The sequence below is a fragment of the Labrus mixtus genome, chromosome 8 (genome assembly GCF_963584025.1).
Source record: "Labrus mixtus chromosome 8, fLabMix1.1, whole genome shotgun sequence".
Classification (NCBI taxonomy): domain Eukaryota; kingdom Metazoa; phylum Chordata; class Actinopteri; order Labriformes; family Labridae; genus Labrus; species Labrus mixtus.
This window is the reverse complement of record NC_083619.1, coordinates 4,021,336-4,042,575: the sequence shown is the minus strand read 5'-3', so window position 1 is coordinate 4,042,575 and position 21,240 is coordinate 4,021,336. Positions and strand designations below refer to the sequence as shown.

The 21,240-nt window shown below is 39.5% G+C and overlaps 1 long non-coding RNA gene across 1 annotated transcript; it reads right to left on the bottom strand.

The window, feature by feature from the left end:
• Nucleotides 1-4,657: 4,657 nt before the first annotated feature.
• Nucleotides 4,658-7,416, bottom strand: LOC132978649 (uncharacterized). The gene is made up of 5 exons (XR_009673969.1): nucleotides 7,255-7,416; nucleotides 6,225-6,720; nucleotides 5,161-5,196; nucleotides 4,879-4,953; nucleotides 4,658-4,686 (listed from the first exon to the last, which is right to left on the bottom strand). It is a non-coding gene; the product is annotated as an uncharacterized LOC132978649 (long non-coding RNA).
• Nucleotides 7,417-21,240: the final 13,824 nt, after the last annotated feature.

Below are 21,240 nucleotides of genomic sequence, written 5' to 3'. Positions count from 1 at the left end.
TGTGTGTGGAAACTTCAGGTTCACATTGTGCCATGTGATTGATAAAACGTCAAACATATAAACTAATATTAGACGGCATCACCCAAATGTGCGGATAACCGGAGCTGGTCAAAAATAAAAACAGGCGTCCAACAAGTTATCCCCGCTAATTCTAAAAAGCCTCTGGATGTGATAGCAGAGAGGGTCGAATACATTACTGAATACATTTATAAGGCTATGCAAACATGTGCCAAAGTAAAGGAACTCAACTAGAGGTGCTCAAGCCTCGTTACAATGAATCACACTGTGCACACTTGAGTTTGTCCCTGGTCCTTCACTGGGTACAGGAGCAGTGATTCAACAGATGGATGAACATCTAATGCCACTTGAAGCGATCTCACAGAGGATGAACACTTCATCAACTCGGAGTGATCATTATGTACCTTTAAAAGGGCGCATAATGACCTCACAGATACTCAAGATAATCATAATATAATTCTCCTAAAGGCACTTGTTTCACTTTGTCTTGTATGTATTTTATATTTTCAATTCAGGAGATGTTTTTCATTTCTGTGTTGCTTTTTATTTGGCATCATTTTGTTTTCCTCTTTCCTTTGTTTAATGCACACTAGAGGCTCTAGCAACTATCACAAGTTGTTCCGAGTTACGCCGCTAGATGGCGCATACTGAACTTGAACGACTGTTCATAAATTTAGGGAAATCATGAATTTTGCATGTGGGACTGTACAAACTGAACCTTCTGTGTGCCGTGTTCTGTGATATAAGGCTGAACAACACATCAGTTTTCAACAGTATAGGGTAACATTGGGCTGAACTATCTGTTACATGTTCTGACTCAGGTGTTAGACCAGCAGACAGGGTTAAAGGGGTAAAGGCAGTAGCCATAGATAGATAGATAGATACTTTATTGATCCCGAGGGAAATTCAAAAGCAAACAGTAGCAGTTTACAAAAAGACATGCACGACATGAAACATTTGTTACAAATAAAACAAACAACTGCTGTCCCCCCTCCCATAAATATATAGACAGTATTAACCCAAAACAAAGATTTAAGTAAGCCCCTACATGAATTAAAATTAAACCTGTGCCATTAATAATAGATTAATACAAAGAAAAATGTACAAAGTAGAGACAGAACTAGCTAGCTGTAGCTTGTTAGCCCTACTCCGTAGAGGTGTTCTTAGCGTGGTGAAGAGCATAAGAACTGAGGGATGACTGTGATGGCAGCTGTATTTATGTGCAGGCAGAGCCTCACATAGGTCATCACAGATCATCTGCCTTAAAGGCGTGATTAGAGGTGTCTTCAATAGGACACTAGGGGGCGTGATATCCCATACTATAAGTGTTGTACCGAGTGAATCGACTGAGAGGGAACAAGCTCTGATGACATGCCGTTTGATTATACAGTGGGCTGGTAGGTAGTGATAGGCTGGCAGAGAATGGCAGAGACCCCGAGGTGGCTGTGGCTGGAGGCACTGAGGTGGTAGATGAGGAAAGCCGTTTTGCCTAAGACGTTACACTCTATAAAAGGTTTCCTTCAATACTTAAAGAGGACATATTATCCCCCTTATATACCTTTTCAAACAGTCCCCCTGTGGTCTAAATGAAACATCTGTGTGTGCTTTGGTCAAAATATAACATGAATCAAGCACCAGAGGAGGTTTGTGACCCTGTATAAACCAGCTCTCTCAGAACGCTCCGTTTTGGTGTGTGTGTCTCTTTAAATGAAATGACCCCCCCGAGTTTCCCCGTAGACATCACTCCTCTGTAGCGAGAATAAAAATGGCAGACCTGCGCAAAAGTTTTGTTCTAGGCTGGGTGTGGAGTCCATGGGTGGAGATACCAGGGGAGGGGAGGGTATTTTTTTGTACCAGAATCCCACTGTGACATCACAAGGAGAGCAAATTAGAAACAGAGCATCTCTGTGTTGTAAGACTTATGCAGACCACAAACAAAGGACTGGATGGGTTTATTTCACATTTTGTGGGTCAGTAGACACTCAGGTTACCCAAATATATGTTCAAAAGCACTGTAAAAAGTGGATTTTTCATGATATGTCCCCTTTAAAACCTTGATTTTAATGTCTTTAAATTCAAATAATGTTTTTAATTAGCAACAAATAAAATGTGTAGCCTCACTGATTGTACATTAACACTATGAAGTACCATTTACAGCTCAGAGATCAGTTTGACCGTCAACATTAGTGTTTGATCAGAATCCTGCAGGTGGACTCCGCTCTCAGGGTCGGCATATTAAAACAGTGACATGCTCATGTTTGAAGATATTTGTGTTCTTTGTAAAGATTTATGGATTTAATTGTGTCTATAGAGGAAAGGGGTTTATAGCTGTCGGGGTTTTATCTAGTCAACTTTGGTTATATTCTTTAATAATTCTATTCAATTATTAATAATATAAATAAAAATATCATTAAACTATGTTTAATCAACTCTTGGGGCACCACCCTGAAATCAGGGAAATATAACCAAAATATTGCTAAAATCAGTCTCAAATTAGTTACGTAATTACTAATATTATTAATAATTAATAACTATATTTAATAAATTGAAGGTAGTAAAAATATGTCGTGGAAGTAGTCAGCTGAATCCTCTGATGCTTGAATTCAGCATCTGAAGAGCTACCTAGACTGAACAACCTCAGCTCTGGAGTTTCATCTATGTAAGCCAAGAGGAGGAAAGAGTTTGTCTCGAATGCTGGAGTCCATCTTGTTGGAGAGTGTGTCCTCTGATCACTTGAAGAGGAGGAAGCAATGCCTGGTGATTGCTTTTAAAGACTGGAACTGCCTGTGGGTTAACCTCAGGCCTCCTCCAATGAGGGTAGAGAATTAATTTTACCCATTATTGTGAAAAAAGAGGATCATCCTCGGGATCACCCTCCGGATCCCCCTCAGGATCGCCCTCCAGATCACCCCCATGATCGCATTTAGGATCCCCTTCAGGATCGCCGTTAGGATCGCACTCAGGATCATCTCCCTCTGGATGATCGCTCATTGGATCATGGCCCTCAGGATCACCATTAGGATCATGGCCCTCAGGATCATGACCCTCAGGATCATCGCCATCAGAGTCATGGCCCTCAGGATCATGGCCCTCAGGATCACCATCAGGATCGCCATAGGGATCCCAGCAGCCAACAATGGATGATTCAGACTCCACCTGCAAACAAGAGGAGAAAATGTCACTAACTCCGATCATTTAGGATAAACAGAAATCTCAAGACAGGAAATAAATTGATAATATAGTTTTTACACTCTTAAGGAATCTGTGACGAGTTGCCATGGAGCTGTTCTGGAGGCCATCAGGATCACCATCAGGATCACCATCAGGGTCACAGCAGCCATCAATAGATGATTCAGACTCCATCTGCAAACAAGAGGAGATAATGTCACTAAAACAGTCAGGTTCTAACTTCAATCATTTAGCATACAGACATCTCAAGACAGGAAATTAAGAGAATATATAGTGTTTACACACTATATCTTTGTCAAGTTGCCCTAGAGCTATTTTGGAGGCTTTTGAGACATAAAGGCTGAGTGTGTGCTGTTCTTTACACCAGAGATCAGAGTAGACTTCTTGTTGTTACACACAGTCTTTCTTCCAGTTGTTATGATGCTGCTCAAAGTACTCGACTTATACACTGTATCATAAGACAGTATTGTCATGATTCACATCATGGCAGCCCTCCCTTCTCCTTTTGTGTTTTGTTTATTTGTCCCTGTCTGTTTGATCCTCATGTATGTCCCCCTCTGTGTGTGTTATCAGATTCACCCGTCACCTGATCGTTTGGTCAGCTAGTTGGTACTAGTAGATCCTGGTCCCTGTAGTAACCTCTTCAGTTCATGCTTAACCCTCCGTGCCTTGCTGCCCTGCCTGCTTGTCTGCTTGCCCGCTCATCTGCCTGCCTGAACTGTGTTTGTGAGACGCCGTCTCAATCTGGACATTGCCGTGTGGAAAACACGAGGACACCACAGAAAGAACCACGTGAAGGATTCCACGGGTTGGACACTGCACTCACTGGGACGCTCGAGCACGCTCGCACTGAGCGAACGATCACACCACTCCCCCTCCCCTGCACACTTATATTGTGTATTAAATAAATTGTGAGTATCTGTGTTCTTGTCGTGCTTTTGGTTCCATAATCATATACAAACTGTAACAAGTATAATATGTTTGTATAAAATATGAAGGCGTTTTCGGACAGCAGGGACATTTTCAAAGTTCAAGGAAATGATGGAACCCTCCCCCTTTTTTATTGATTCTGCACCGCAGGAAGCATTTAGTTCCTAGAACATTTTCAGCTCCTGCTTCAGAGTAGGTACTCTCCCAGCACAAGAGGGACTTAAGTACACTTTGATCTTTTGTAACATAACATAAGAAAGAGTAAGGACTTTTACATCATTTGGATAGTATGTGACCTTAAAGACTGAAAGTACCTGGTCTGTGGTCCTCTGTTGGTGGTGTCACTATGGGAGTGTTCTCCCTGGTGAAGAACCTCCTCTGAAAACAGTTTAAATTATGATTTTAGAAATACAACTCACAAGTAGAACACATTTCATAGATTATAAAGATGAACTATCCATATTTACCTAAGGGTCTCTGCTGCTCCAACACTCCTCCCACGTTGGGTGAGTTGTCCACATGATTCTGCTGATTGTTCCCAATCAGAGGCTGCAGCAGCACAGGGGACAGAGAGGTAAAGTCAGAGGGTCTCTAGCACACAGGAAAAATGCTGAATAATAGGGACGGCCTTGCAAACGAGCTTAGTCTAAAAGTGCTGTAGTGTGGGCCAAAGGTTTGCTTGATTTATACTTCCCATTATTCCCAAATAAACATAAAATTCAAGAAGATGTACACACTTACATTAGGTAATGGATATGTTCTCTCTCCAAACACCACGACTCCAGTCAAACCAGTAGGGTCATCGACACACTGGACCTGTAGGAGATCAAACATGATTCATATGATAATGAGAGGACAGATATCTTTATACTGTTTTAATAATGTTTCATGATTAAGTATCAAATACAGTTGTTTATAATGTGAGAGTGTGTGTGTGTGTGTGTGTGTGTGTGTGTGTGTGTGTGCGTTTGCGTGCGTGTGTGTTTGCATCCATAAAGGAAGATACAAAATAATCATACTCACCGGAGTAGATGACTCCTCAGGTTTTATTGGTTGAACCTGAGTATAAAACAACAAGACAATTATTGTGATTTACAGTAAAATACTGTATTGTGGGGAAATTTGACTGAAATAATGACCGTACTAAGCAAAGCACATTAAGATCTTAATTCATGTTCAACAACTGCCTAACTTACTATCAATGAGCAGTCATTAGGAGGTATTGAGGGCAAACTCTTAGTATGCTACGAATTAGCATGCTAATAAAAACTAGTAAATGGTGAATATTGTGACATTAATCTGAAGAGTTACCAAATTATTAAGAAGTTATTTGATTAAACTTTTGACCTCTTCTATCCTTTTTAAACTCTACACAATTCAATGTCCAGTTATAAAAATATAAACACAGAACAAAAGTCAACTTTACAAAGCATGAACACAAGATCCAAATCCAAGAATGAAAAGCTAAAGAAAACACACTTTTCCACACCGACTGCTTCAATGAAAGTTATGTCATGGACTTCCCCTCCGACATGACAAAATGTCCGATCGGCAAGAAAAATATGACTCCAATCTAATTCACCGAGCCCAACAAACACGCTGCCCTCATTAAAAATGACAAGATGAAGCAGCTCCCTTTGTGAGGACGTGTTATATAAAAGATCGATAAAGTATATTACCACAGCTATCGTCGTTAACTCTATGCTAATGCTAATTATTATTAGCTAATGCTGCTTCCCCGGTAAGTTTACATACGTTCATTCACACAGTTCAATAACACCTATAATCTTACCATTTCTTCAGCTGAACAGGAACAATGCAGAGTCGTTTAGTCGTTTACTAAACAGGCCTTTGGCTTTTTAACTTCAAGAAATTTAAAAATAACTGTACCCACGAGAACTTTACCATAACAAGTGTGGCTTCCTGTCCCCCTCTAAAGGATGATCTCATTGGAATAGGACAGCCTCCATAAATGTGGCGCATTCGCTACGCTGCAAATTTCTTCTTTGTCTTAGGGTGGATATTTCTCACAACTTTGGTTCTTTTAAAGCTCCCCAATCATTTCCCACAATCAGATTTCAGCTTACCTTAGATGTTGAGCTGTACGTTTTATAAAACACATTATCTTCTGTGGTTTCAAAGGGATTGGAGATACATGGTCATGAAGAAAATGTGGCCACAAATCCAGACGTTGTTGAATGTTCCCATGACAGAAGTGACTGGGAAACACTTTCATTGTGTCTTCATCTTGATGTTTGATGTAACTTTGTGTCTTCGTCTCATCCATGATATTTAAAGTCTTTTTTCACTTTTTTTGTGATCACATCTGCTTCACTTCACTTCAGCCGAGCTGCTTTAACTGCAGTCCTGGTTTTAAAGATTTCTGATCATTTGTGTTCACACCAGTTTGTTTCATAAGTTTGATTCCTCATTGTATGATCATCATTCAGTGTCCACTTCCTCCTTTGAAGACCAGAAAATAAAGATGGTTTTTGTGGGAGAGTGAGTCAGTGGAAGTCCCCCAGAACACACTTGAAACTACAAGAGTATCCATATTTGTAGTCCTTAAGTTTGCTGATATGTCTGTAAGAAATAAAGAGAATATGATTTAGAAAAAGAGAGATTGAATGTTTAGTTTTCTCAAGCTGAACTTTGAGTGTCTGAACTTGAGTCACATGTTGACTTTAAAATCTTCATGGACCAACCCTTATATCTGATCCTCTTAAATATAAGTTATTAAAGAGAAGCACAAGTAACCACTTATCACATACGGCAAATTCACACACACACACACACACACACACACACTGAAACATGAAACATTTAAGGCACTAGTTTTGTACTATTTCTACTGGTTATGAGAATATTTCCTCATAATAATGTAATAATAATAATAATAATAATAATAATGTATAGCAAAAGAAATGAGAGACAACAGAACCCAATAGAAAAAATCACGAACACAAAAACAAAGGAAAGAAATCTGAATTTAATAAGGTATAATATTTTATTCTCTCTATTTTTCCTGCCATTAAAACATTTAAATATTAATCAATTAAATTATCCTGACAGTGGTTTAGAAAACAGACTTTGTACTGAAAAATGAAGATCATTTACCTCGTTCAAAAATCCCAGAGTCCTCGTCATGTTTACCGACGTTCCTTCAGTGCGATCTTAATGTTCCTCTCTGAGAGAAATCACATTGATAAAGAAGTCAGTGGAGGTATGTCGACAGATTTGTCAGGGATTTCAAACTGTTTGAACCACTTCCCTGTTCCAGATTTTAGAGAAGTTCATCATCATCATGAGTTCTTTTTCAGCTCTCAGAGGGAGTGTGTGCTGTGAAACCTCAAACTAAAAACAGTCTTCACTCAGATAGAGATATATAGATGGATACTTTATTCATCCTTTGCAGGAAATCACAACGCCACAGCAGCAACTGTAATCACAGTCAAGACACCACATAAAAACTGAACACAGACCATTCAGACATAAAAACAAGACATCAGAAAATCTGTTTTTAAAAACTAGACTAGAAATGTGATTCACCTTTAGTCCCTATGATGGAGCTGGCCTTCCTAATTAGCTTGTTTCTGTTTTAGTCTGCTGTGTGGGCTCCCTCTCTCCCAGCACACCACAGAACAAGACACGAGCAACATCAGTCTGATAAAAGGTGCACACAAGAGGACTCTTTATTAGTCATAGTAAACAGATCCCAGCACCCTTACAATACTGCTGTGTGTTTATTTTAAAGACAAGAATCAAGTCGTCTCTGTGGTTTGATGAGTTGTCTGTCAAGTTCTCTCCTTAAATGATCCTGACAGTATGGGACAATGAGAGGCAGTTCTATGGCAGGTCTTTGGTGTAGCATATGGGCATAATGTACTTTATTCTTTCTGTTTTCACTCACAGTCTCAAAAGGTAAAACTTGAATTCCTCTCATAGTGATTCACATCTTCATGACACCCATACCGAGCATACCAGCTGTTTAATCTGATCTCTGGTGTCATGCTGAAGTAATCCACTGTCTCTGTGGAGAACCACAGTCTCACCTTCAGAGGAAATAAGTGAAGTAATGCCAAACAAAATGCTGACATATCATTAAGTGAGTGAAACTGCTGGAGTTCTGCTTTTTATTTCCTTACAGGAAAGAAGTCAGAATCGGAGCTGGGCGGCCAGTCTCTAGGCGGCCAGTCTCTAGGCGATTGTTGTTTTTTTAAAACTTTATTACTGTGGAGGGGAATTCTGGTTTTACACTCTGTTGTTGAAAGACTTCTCAAACACATAGGCCTTAAACACACACATACACATGCTCGGTGGACCCTAATCCTAACGGTTAAAAGAGGGTAAGAGACATAAAAAGTGCTATTATGGAGATATCGACTACACTGAAGTCAACGGTGTTTAAAGACTTCTGATTGGAAAAGAAAAAAGAAAATGCCTCATACTCCGACAGTCAGGGAAGAACTGAGTTGGGTGCTGCTGTAATTCATGCAGACCTGTTCCTCTTTTCTCCTCGGTGCAAATATCCTGTTGAGAAATAACTGTTTTTATATTTTCCAAACCGACACAGCGTGAGCAACAGTTGTCTTATCTGCATAGTTTGCATAGTTAAGTTAACAGTCTGCAGAGAGTCAGACAGAGCGGAGCTCAGACAGTCAGTGATGAGAGATATAACCCCGGTGTTTAAAATGTTGTCTGTGTTTTCTGCTCTCTCTCGGTTTTTAAAAGTAACTAAAAAGTCTCTCCACTCGAAGCTCACCTGTTGTGATAACAGGACCTTTAGGGATTAGGCTAAACAACGTTATGAAACGGAGGGGAGGCGATCATATCAGCGAGGTCCGGACCTCGGCTGTTAACAGGGTTGCAAACTTGTCACCGTTCGATAAAATTCATGGAAAGGACTTCCTAGTGTTTCAGTCATTTGTTCATTTTAGAGAGATGTATGTGCACAAAGGGAAACACATGTGTCTCTGCTTTTAGCCTGTTTAGCCACAGGTCAGAAAAATAACTGAACTTAGTTTCCCATGTATTCATCTCACTATGTCCTTCCTGCTCCTGTTTGCTCATGAACAGTGTTTGAGTATTATGAGAAAATATTTCATGTTGTGTTATTGTGTTGGAAAAATACACTGAACCGAGCAAATGAATCAAATATAAATGAAAATATGAATCTTACTGCTTATCTCTGTAGAATCTGTTCAACAGAAACAGAAATCATCAAACTCAAATTGTAACTTTTTTTTTAATTCACATGTTTTTTCCAGTGTGAAATGAATACAGGAATTTTTATTAAATACTGTCGATCGTTTCCCCTCCCTCGAGGTCAAGAGCCTGAAACCACCAGTTCTCTTTTCTCACTCTACATGCAGTATCAGTTAAACACCAAGGCGGCGCTATAAGGACGTTTTCATAAATGTGAATTGTTAATAATGATAGTAAATGTAGAAATGAACAATTAAAGAGTAAACATATGCATCAGTGAACCTTTGCCTTGTTTAGTCAGTGTATGACCTGAAGATGTGGACGTGTTGCAACCTCATCACTTAATGAAAGTTTTTAATAATTAACAGTCCAGCTGCTCTGCGGGGGCGATGTCATCCCCCAGTAGAATATCATGTTTGTCTGATGAGGTCTGGAGCAGTCACATGTGGTGACCATCCCCTCTCAGCTTGACAAGAAACTGAAATGAAACCTCAAAGGGAAACAGGAAGTGAGGTATATGGATTCAAACATCTTTTAGTTTTGAATACCAGTTACATTGATAGTGTGCTAAATAATTACTTTGAAGCGGGTTGATAACACTTCATTGTCACACTTTCACAAAGTAGGGGTTAAGATTGAGTTCCGGTGCCGACTCTGAATCCTTCATTTCCCATCATGCAACTCAATAAAGGTCCAATCTGTACAATATCTCCTGAATGAAATGTTAAAGGTACCTTACTATATGATCAGACATTAAGGAAACATGCTATGTTGAAGTGCTGGCTTCTCTGACAACAATGCAGCAGTCAGTATGTCCTCCTTCTAACTTTAGATTCTGGTCCTGAATGGATTTGTTTGGACCAGAGAAGGTAGACGGTTTTAAGACACCCCACACGGCCGTTTTGGACACCCCTCGGTTTGCCAGATATGAGAGCAGTTATCAGGTCAACAGGTGTTGCAGCGATGGAAGCGGGCAAGAGAAGTGGTTCAGATAGAAGTGATTGTACCCGACCTAAAAAGCCTCTGCATGTTTCTAATAAGCTCCACGAGCAGAAACGTGCTCAAACTAGGATCAATATTGGAGATGTTTTTGAAAAATGGAGAGAGGTTAGAACACAGAAAGGTTTACAGACCCATGCAGAGCTGGATAAACACTGAAGCTTCAGTGTCCACCACATGGAAACCTGTGTGAGCATCGACTCTAGAGAGGGGGGGAGACAGCGCTCTACAATGTTTAGAATTTAGACTGCAGTACCCATTTTAAACACTAGGTGTCAGGGTTACATATGCCTTTTTACATTAAGCTTTGATGTTTTAAGCACAGATAATATCACCAGAGCTGCAAATGATACACTGAGCTGTAATCCCATGCCCAGGAAAGCTCAGACTTATTGTATGTCAACTGGTGTCAGCTTTAGTCATGGAAAATAAACACAAAGTTGACAATGAGGTCGATGATCCAATGATTGACAAAGTCATCCAGAAGAACATTCCAGTTTCAACATCTCTTCCTCTTGAGTTCTGTTCCTGTATTCAACGTAGGGCGTGGTATTTAAATGACGATCGTTTCCAGTCGCCACACTTATCAACACCCGGTCTTGCGTACGATGTGATCAGCCAGATACGCACGTTTCATAGGTCCCACGTGGACTGACATGATTTCTACACCCAAATCTGCGCTGGTTTCTACACCAGATTGATAAGTGAGGGCCACTGTGAGTAGACTGTGCACACGACTCACGACTGATCACTTAGATGTGCTCATCTGTCTAAATAAAAACCCCACTAGGCCGTACATATATTATGATAAGCAGAGACATGCACTCTCAACTCACTCCTGAACGTGTCAATATGCTAATTTACCTACAAAGCAGAATAATTCAGTGTATTGTGAAGAGGCTCAAATGGTTTTATTTCACTTTAATACAGAACTTTATGTTGATTTTAAAAAGGAGTTTCATTAGCTCAGCCTTGTTAGTCTAGAAACTGCAGTAGCGCCCGATTGGTATTGCTTTGTTAAATAAATAAATAAGGACAGTCATACGTTTAAAAGAGAGAAAGCCATGTTGTTTTATTAGTTCAAACTGATTTTATTTAATGAATTAATGTTAAAAGTAACTACTGTGGTGCTAAAATGGTTTCAATAAAACATAAACTGAGAAAAAGACATGCATGTGTGGCTCATTAATTATTAATGATTAATCGATTATTGATTGTTAAGTCGTTCAACTATTGGTTAAGAAAAATGACTGACATTTGATACCCTAGAAGTCCCCATGAAAAGAAAAAATATTTTTTTCTGGTTTTAATCCAGTGACCAGAGGTCTTCTTCAGGTGATTTTTCTCAGATAAAAATTAGAGCTCAACCAGCCTGCCAATAATATCCACAGATTAGCATTAGCATATCCAGTGACTATTGGTAGCAGCTAATTTTATTTCAGATATGCGCCGATATTATGAGAGTTATTCACCAATCAATTAGTTTTTTATTTGAGTTTCATTGAATTACACTAGCAGTTCTCTTTCTGGCGGTCACCAGCAGAGGGCGCCATATGCATTACAACAATCATTATCATCACTCTCCAGAGTGTCGAGCGGTGATGCACGTACATGCACAGTTAGTTTCCAGTCGAGTGACCATCTTCCCTTCATTATATATCTTTTCCACAAGTGTTTGATAACTGCATTCAAGGGATTAACAGAATATATATGCTACATCTATCTATCTATCTATTGATATCTTACCCACCTCACTCCTGAAAGAGGTTATTGGTACAATTGGCCCCAGCTTACTTAACATCATTAACTGTTCCCTCTCGTCAGGTCATGTTCTTAATTATTAAAAAAAAAAAAGAAAGCATCCAGCCCTTACTATTTTGACAATCAGTGTGTGGGCATCACCGGAACCGCACTCAAATGGTTTGAGTCATACCTGTCAAATAGAAGATTTTCTGTCTCAATTGGCAATTTTGTTTCTTCCTCTGCCTCCATGATGTATGGTCTGCCACAGGGCTCAATTCTTGGTCCAGTCTTGTTTTCCCTTTGTATGCTCCCACTAGGAAATATTCTGAATCACTCTGAGGGGGTCTCCTATCACTCTTATGCTGATGATACGCAAATATATCTGTCCTTCAAGTCAGACAATATCAGCCACTTAAACAATTTAGTGGAGTGCATGGCCACCATTGAGAAATGGATGAGCTGTCATTTTCTTCAGCTAAATACAGGGAAGACAGAGGTCATTTTCTTTGGCCCCGATCATATAGCAAGCAAATTCAAGCCGCTCTTTGGTCGTCTAGCAGCCAATATAAAATCTACAGGTATAAATCTGACCGTTACTTACTGGGTTGATTTTAAAATTCTCTTAACAACTTTTAAAACACAACATGTTCTAGTCAAATCGAATCTTGACTTTATTTAATAAAGTATTTTTGAAAAGTTCAGTTTCTTGGGGACTTTTGAAATGTCACCCTAAAACCTCCAGGGAAGAACCAGAAATAAAATGTACAGGACATGTTCTTGGTGATATTTAATTTTTTTTAATTTTTTTTAATTTTTTTTAATTATTATTTAACCTTTATTTAACCAGGAAAGTCTCACGGAGATTAAAAATCTATTTTACAAGAGTGTCCTGGCCAAGACAGGCAGCAGCACAATTACAGGCTTTCAGACATAAAACACTAAACAACAATGAACATAAATAAAAGAATCACAGTCAGAACCATTCATCAGAATCTGTCATAAGTCATCAGCAACAAAGCGATCAAAAAGGGCAATACGAGTTAGCTCAAACATCTACAGTCAGTTATTTCTGCCTCCAGATCATTAAGAAGACCTTTAAAAACATTCAAGGAAACCAGCTCCCGAAGTATCGTGCAATCGATTCCAAGAAGAGGGAGCAGCATACTTGAACGCCCTTTTTCCCAACTCAGTACGGGCTTTAGGGATGGTTAGAAGGTGTAAATCCTGCGAGCGAAGATGGTAACTTCCATTACTTTTTTGAAGTATGTAGCTCTGTAGGTAGGATGGAAGCAGACAGAGAATACCCTTATAAACAAAAATATGCCAGTGATTTAGTCTACGGGCAGACAAAGAGCAGTGGTGAGTAAGGGCTTTAAGATTAGTGATAAACCTCAGCGCCCCATGGACATTTTAATCATAATTATAAGCAGGTGTATTGGATGAACTTAAACATGCTATTGTATTTAGTGTTAATGGTTGTCCAGTACTGACATTATGTTAAATGAAATTCATGAAATCTATTTTTTTTCTTTTGGTGTAAGGATTTTATTTTATTTTTTTAGTAACTTGAGGTTTTAGCAGTGATTACAATATTCATCTACAACATCATCGTCCACATCATCACTATTATCGCCACCATCATTGTTAGGAAACAGTAAGGTTCATCTTCTTCATCTTCGTCTGTTTAGTAAATGAATTTGGACTGGTTTTCATGGAGAGAATAGAGAATGGGTTTAATCTGTGGTTACTGGGTTGTCTTGAGGTGCGCACAGAGCGGTGCTGTGTCGCTGTTAAATGATGTAATAAGACTCAGGTGAAGCGGCAGCTGGCAGAGGACCAGTATGGACGCTGACTTGCCGACCCACACCCATCAACTTGTTTTTGAAACCAGTCGTATCTCATGTGATCCAACTACAACAAAAAACCTGAACTCATAGACAATGCCGTCGCCTGGGCTCGTCGCTCATCACAAAGCCGCTCAGTGCGATCCGGGGACCCGGCAGACCAGCGTGTAGGTGAGGTGGCCTAGCCTTATGTTTTCCCTGTCCTGAGAACCAGTCCTTTCTGTCCCTGTCATCTCTTGACCGCTCTGTCACACTTCAGGTTAGGGCTAGCGTTTTGTTGTGTTTATATCTGCAGCCGGTGCTAGCTCGTAACATATCATCTCTACCATCAACAACAAATTTGCGGTATTATAATTTCATTTCATTTCATTTCAAACCTTTATTTATTCTCCAAAGGACACTGAGGTTTCCCTCATTTCCAACGCCGTAGAGATTACAAGCACAGTCAAACAAGCAAAAACACAACAAACACTCAGAATCAGTGACAAAAAAACACTGAGATCCATCCAATGTCAATGTGCCACAAACCCTCCTATAGAAAAACTTTATTTCAGAGCCTCTCAGAGAGCTGGGGCTCTAATTGACGAGACCAGCAAGATCACACGCGACCACTAATACGTGGAGTCGGGGACCGAACTCTTGAACCCTCCACTCGAGAGACCATCAACCTCACCCTTCAAGCCACATTGTCCCTGAGCAGCAGCGGGAGCAAAACCAGGTCCAGTTTCGTGACACAGGACACATCAGGAGCCGTGGACCGACATCATATCTACAGCAAATGTGATATTGTGTCTGACCAGGTGATCTCAACCAGGTAGAAAAGATTTCTGGGAATGACACTTTAATTATTATTATTACTATTATTTATTTTTTCACACAGACACACAGACACACACACACACACACACACACGCGCGCACACACACACATGCGCGCACACACACGCACACACACACATACACAGACACACACACGCACACTTTTTTTTTCTTTTTTTATTGTGATAAGGTGAACAAGTACAAAACAAAAATGTGCACATAGACATGACAATTAAAGCGACGGCAAATAAACAAAAACAGGCAAAACAGAAATAAACAAAACAAAATCAAAATACGCAAACATTAGCAAAGACAAATACAATTGAAGTAGATATAATAAAAGTCAAGTAGTAAGTTGAAGTAGTGTATAAGAAACGTGTGAATGTGTGTGTGGCAGTATAATACATTAAAGTGAGTGGCTGAATGGGAAGTAGCAAGAACAATAAATAGCAACAAAATTGAAGATAATTGAGAGGAAGAGAAAAGAGGGGAGAAAAACAAAAAAAAGATATATATGTGTCAACATTAAAGGAAAGAAGAACATTTTAAATTTTAATTTCAGTTTGAGGTATGATTTTTCTGAGATTTAGGTGAATTATGAATGGATTCCAGGTGTTATTAAGGGCTGATATATTGTTATTCTTGCAGGCTGCGATTCTTTCTATTACAATGTGTTCTGTGAGTAGGTTGGTCCAGTGAGTTATGTGGCAGTATCTTTTTGATTTCCAGTTCTGATAGATGATTTTCTTGGCGATAGTTAGAGAAATGAGTAGCGGGTTTTTGTAGTTATTTGGGATGGTGATTTGTGATGTGTCTCCAATTAAGCAAAGTAATGAGGACTTGAGGATTCTGCAGCCCAAGATAGTGGAGAGATTTTCAATGACTGTGATCCAAAATGAGTGAACTGGTTGACAGGCCCAAGTGGCGTGAAGATAGTCATCTGTGAAATCATGAGTGCATTGTGAACAGATGTCTGTGTTAGCTAAACCCATTGTGAACATTTTACCTTGAGTGATGTGTGTCCTGTGGATGGTTTTGTATTGTATAAGTTGTAAATTAGTATTATTGGTCATAGAAAAGATGTTTTTATTGATTTGTGTCCAGAAGTCAGGGTTGGGGGGCAGCGTCAGATCCTTTTCCCATTTTTTGGTGGGGAGTGTAATGGAGGTTGTTGATGTGGCTATAAGTTTATAAAGTTGATTGTGGTAGGAAGGGAAGGTCTGCAATTGAAGTGGTTTTACATTGGTCTTGTTCCAGTTCTAGCCATTGGTTGTTGTGTTTTTCTTTTTTTTGCGTCCATTTGAATAAATATTGTAATTGATTTGACAGATGGTAGTAGAGAAAGTTTGGTGCTTCGAGGCCGCCCTGTGACTTATGGTTTTGTAATGTTTTTAATGAAATTCTAGCTCTTTTGTTTTTCCAGTAAAATTGTGATGATAATGAATCTATTGTTTTAAACCATTTGTCAGTGGGAGTGATGGGGAGCATTGAGAATAAATAATTAATCTGTGGTAAGGTTTTCATTTTAACTGTGGCGATTTGTCCAATGAGAGTGAGTGGTAGTTTGGTCCAGCGCTTAAAGTCATCCTCTATTTTTTTTAGCAGGGGGGTGTAATTAAGGTGAAATAATTCTGACAGCCTGGCGGAAATGTTAATGCCTAGGTATTTTAAATTGCCAGTGTTAAATGGGAGGGTGAGATCTTGGGCTGCAGAATCCCAGGCTCCTTCTGATATTGGCAGGATGGTTGATTTATTCCAGTTTATGGTATAGTGAGAGACGGAAGAAAAATTTGTAATAATATTGAAGGTTTCTTGTAATGACGTTGAAGGGTTTTGTAGGTGTAATAATAGATCATCTGCGTAAAGGCTTATTTTATGCTCTGCTTGTTCAATGTAGATTCCTTTAATGTTATTGTTTTGTCTCATAGCTGCTGCGAGAGGTTCGATGAAAATTGCAAATAGGGATGGAGAGAGTGGGCATCCTTGTCTGGTCCCTTGGTGTAGTGTGAAGTTCGGTGAAGTGATCCCATTTGTGCTTTTTGTGGCCCTAGGTGATGTGTACAGTGTTCTTACCCAGTGGATGAACGACTCTCCAAAATCAAACTTGCGTAAGGCGTTGAATAAGAATGTACAGTTAACTTTATCAAAGGCCTTTTCTGCATCCAATGAGACGATCATGGTTTTGTCCTGTTTTTGTTGTGATATGTGGATTGAGTTGAAAAGCCTGCGGATGTTGTCTGAGGCGTGTCTGTTTTTGATAAAACCAGTTTGGTCAGGGTGGATTATCATTGGAATGACTGTCTCTATTCTTGTTGTTAGTGTTTTTGTAATAATTTTTAGATCAGGGTTGATAAGTGAGAGGGGGCGGTAGCTGGAGGTGTGGGTAGGGTCCTTATTGGGTTTCAAAAGTAGTGTCATTACAGCGGTGTTCATGTGTGTGGGTATGTTGGAGGTTGCTTTAATTTCTGTAATTACTCTATGGAATAGTGGTGATAATATGTCCCAAAAGTGTTTGTAGGTTATTTAGAAAGGTGCCTTATTTCTGATTGGTTGGGTTCATGATCGGGGAAGTACAGGTTGCTGTAAAATTTATAAAATACTTTATTTATATCTTCTGGGTTATGGGTGATGGTGCCATCAGTGTTAAGTATAGATGGAATTATTGCTTTTTCCTTTTTTAATTGTAGAAGATTAGCCAGGTATTTGCTTGATTTGTTACTATATTGAAAGTTCTCATATTTGAGCTGTTGGATAATGAACTGTGTTTTTTTTATGTATGATGCTTTCCAGTTGGCATTTAAGTTGAGTCAATTAATTTTGTGTTTGTTCACTGGGGTTATCGCTGTGTAGTCTTGTCAATTGTTTGATTTTTGTGTCTAGATCATTTTCATGTTTTTGTTGCTGTTTTTTCTTGTGTGATGAATATGATATTATTATTCCTCTTATTACTGTTTTGCCTGTTTCCCATAATAGTGACGGTGAAATGTTTGGCGAGTCGTTCATCTCCAGAAAGAAAGCCCACTCTCTCCTAATCAATGACATAAAATCAGGGTCTTGTAGAAGTGATGTATTAAAGCACCATCTTGTGGGCAGCTTGATGTGTGATTTGATGTTTATTGACAGGGAGACTGGAGCGTGATCACTGATTATGATGGGATGAATTGTATTTTCTCTAATATGTCGGGAGAGTGAATTACTTATGAGGAAGAAATCTATTCTGGAGGATGATTGGTGGAGGGGTGAAAAATACAAATATTCTCTGGATGATGGATTTCTCATTCTCCAACTATCGCCAAGTGAGGGTGACTGCATTGACTGCCTGAGGCTGTCTGTACAAACAGGTATAACATAAATACAGAGAGACATACACATCACAGGACATAAATGTGTTAAGAGTGAGGGGTGAAGAACAAAAACAAAGCAAAACATAAGCTTCTGCACAAATGACAGAAGGGAGAAAGTCTGAGGGGGTCATGGGTAGGTCAGGATGTCGGGTAAGAAGCTTAGAGTAAAATAGAGAGCGATATTTATTTTATTTTAGGAATGTTTGAATCAGATTAAGTCCGTTCATTTAGAAAAGCCATGGTGTGATTTTTGTGTTTCGGAATAATTGTCCTTCAATATACAGCTTGTCAACGACCAGAGATGCACGTTTGTTGTTGCTCCTGTTTTCTTTCAGAATGGGGTAAAGTATTTTCCGGCGTTTATTTATTTCTCTTGGGTATTGGTCATTCATTCCAAATGATGTTCCTTTGAGTTCCCTTCCTTTTCTTTTTGACCTGTTCTTTTTGCTGATAGTGTTCAAATTTTGCGATAATTGGTCTGGGTCCTTTGTCTGATGATCTGCAGAGGCTTTGAGCTCTGTGAAATGTTATGTTTTTGATGGTGTCGGCTGGTATTTTCAGTCGAGTTGTCATGAAGTTTTTGATGAGAGATTCAGGATTGTCGGGTGTTTGTTCGGGAATGCCGGAGAAGATGAGGTTGTCACGCATGGAACGGGTTTGTATGTCCAGCACGGTTTCTTTTAACAGTTTGTTTTCTTTAGTAACAGCATGCATTTGTTCATTGAGAGCTTCGATGGAGGTTACTAGTTCCTGGTTTGAGATCTGTAGTGTGACGATGTTTTGATGAGCGAACTCCAGGCTATTGCGAATGTCTTTAATTTCTTCGTGCAGTGATATCAGGAGGTCTAGTTTTTTATTGATGCTCGCCAGTACACTCACCTCTATTTCTGTTGTTTGTAGGTCGTCAGTGTCTGTAGAGGAGTCTGTCTTTTTGCGTTTGTTGGGGTTTGCTGTGTCCGGGTCCATGGTGGGTTGCAGCTGTTAGAAACAGTGATCGATGAAAGCCTCGAGGTCTGTTAAGTCCTCCACCGTAAGGGTCTTACGTTCTGGGTAGATGGGATGTTGATGATTTTAGATTGTCTTCGGATCCTTTAATTATGAAGTTGGATCATTCGTCTTTTAAAACTTTTTAGACAACAATATATTCCTATTCTGTTCAGTTTATAAATATATGTTTCTTTGACTACTGAAAGATGACATGACAGTTTGTTAGCGTAAGTCAGCACGTTTGCATTATTGGTGGCTAGGGGAAAGGATTATTTTCCCCCATTGGACGAAGATCTCTCAGCACTACGTGTTCTTGTGTCAGTTTGGAGTAACACTCCCATTCATGGAAAGTTCAATAACTAGTTTATCTTAAGTTTTCTCTTGCTTTTCCTGCTCGACTTTGCTAATCCACTTGAGAAGGCTGCAAGGGGCCGCAGAGCTGTCAACCATGACGTTACAATCCGGAGCGATGAACACTTACATAAATCAGCATTTTAATAAATAGCCATCATGACAGACTGTTGGTTTGAGAAAAAATAGATTTGACGTGTATTTTAAATTTATAGTTTGACCCATGTCCCGTCTGTTAACATGGAGGAGGCGGGGTTTATGACCTAGACTGCAGCCAGTCAGCAGGAGGATTTAAAACATATTTTGTGGGCTGTGAGCTTTTGGCCTTTTTGTTGTTTACTTGGTGTGATTGTTGATTACTGTGATTAAACGTGATAATTATGATGCATGAATTAAAGACCAGAAGCCAAATCATCATTCATTCATGGGAAAACTCACAAATATCCCTGTGAGCTGCGAGTGGGGACATGAGTCAGTTTGTTCTTTTTCTCTTTTGTTTTTACTTTTTAAAGTTAAAGAACATTAAAAACTTGAATGCGACATCTGTATGATGCTTCAATGTTAATAGTTACCGTGGATACAAACAGTGGACACAGAGAGGGTCAGTAAATGCCTCTTCTTAACATCTAGTGCCCGAGTTTGACCGCCCCAGTCAAAAACATCTGGACGCGATGCAGTGGCGCAGTGGGTTAATTGTGAGCCCCATGAGTCCTGGATGTGGGTTGCCCAGGTTCAAATCTAACCTGTTGCTCCCTTTCCCACATGTCATTCCTTCTTCTCTCAATCTACTGTCTTTTCTCTTGAATAAAGGCAGAAATAGCCCAAAAAGAAATCTTTAAAAAAGAAAACATCGGGCACACCCCTGGCTATGGGGCTACTTCAAAATGTAGTGGTGTATCATATCCAAAGTTTGACATTAAAGAGGACATATTATCAAATTATCAAAATCATCTTTTTCAAACAGTCCCCTGTGGTCTAAATGAAACATCTGTGCTGTGCTTTGGTCAAAATATAACATGAATCAAGCACCAGAGGAGGTTTGAGACCCTGTATAAACCAGCTCTCTCAGAACGCTCTATTTTGGTGTGTGTGTCTCTTTAAATGCAATGAGCCCCCCCTGAGTTTTCCCTGTAGACATCACTTCTCTGTAGAGAGAATAAAAATGGTGGACCTGCACAAAAGTTTTGCTCTAGGCTGGGGGTGGAGCCCATGGGTGGAGATATCAGGGGAGGGGAGGGTATATATTTTTTTTTCCAGAATCCCACTGTGACATCACAAGGAGAGCAAAAACGGAGCATTTTCTTCGGTGTTGTAAGACTTATGCAGACCACAAACAAAGGACTGGATGGGTTTATTTAACATTTTGTGGGTCAGTAGACACTCAGGTTACCAAAATATATGTTAAAAAAAAACCAGTGTAAAAGTGGATTTTTCATAATATGTCCCCTTTAAGAAAGTCCAGATCTATGCTTGAGGGAATTTTCTTGAAGAACTCTTTGAATTTGAATTGAATACCCCTCCTATGGCGTATATTGAACTACTGTATGTAATCAGTTCACATGGATTTCCACCCTGAACATCTGACCTTGAGGGTACCTCAGCTCAGTAGGTGAACTGGCCTCTCTCCAGCAGCCAGTCTCAACTCCACACTAACTCTGTACCAGGACATGAACTGGCAAACTTTTGGATAACAACCCAAATCCCTTTAGACTCAGCTACTGCTGCTCCATTTTGTTTTAATTATTGAGAATGAGAGAAGATTTTAAGATGCTGTCCTTTTGTCAACAAAGGTCAAAACACAGGAAAGAGCAA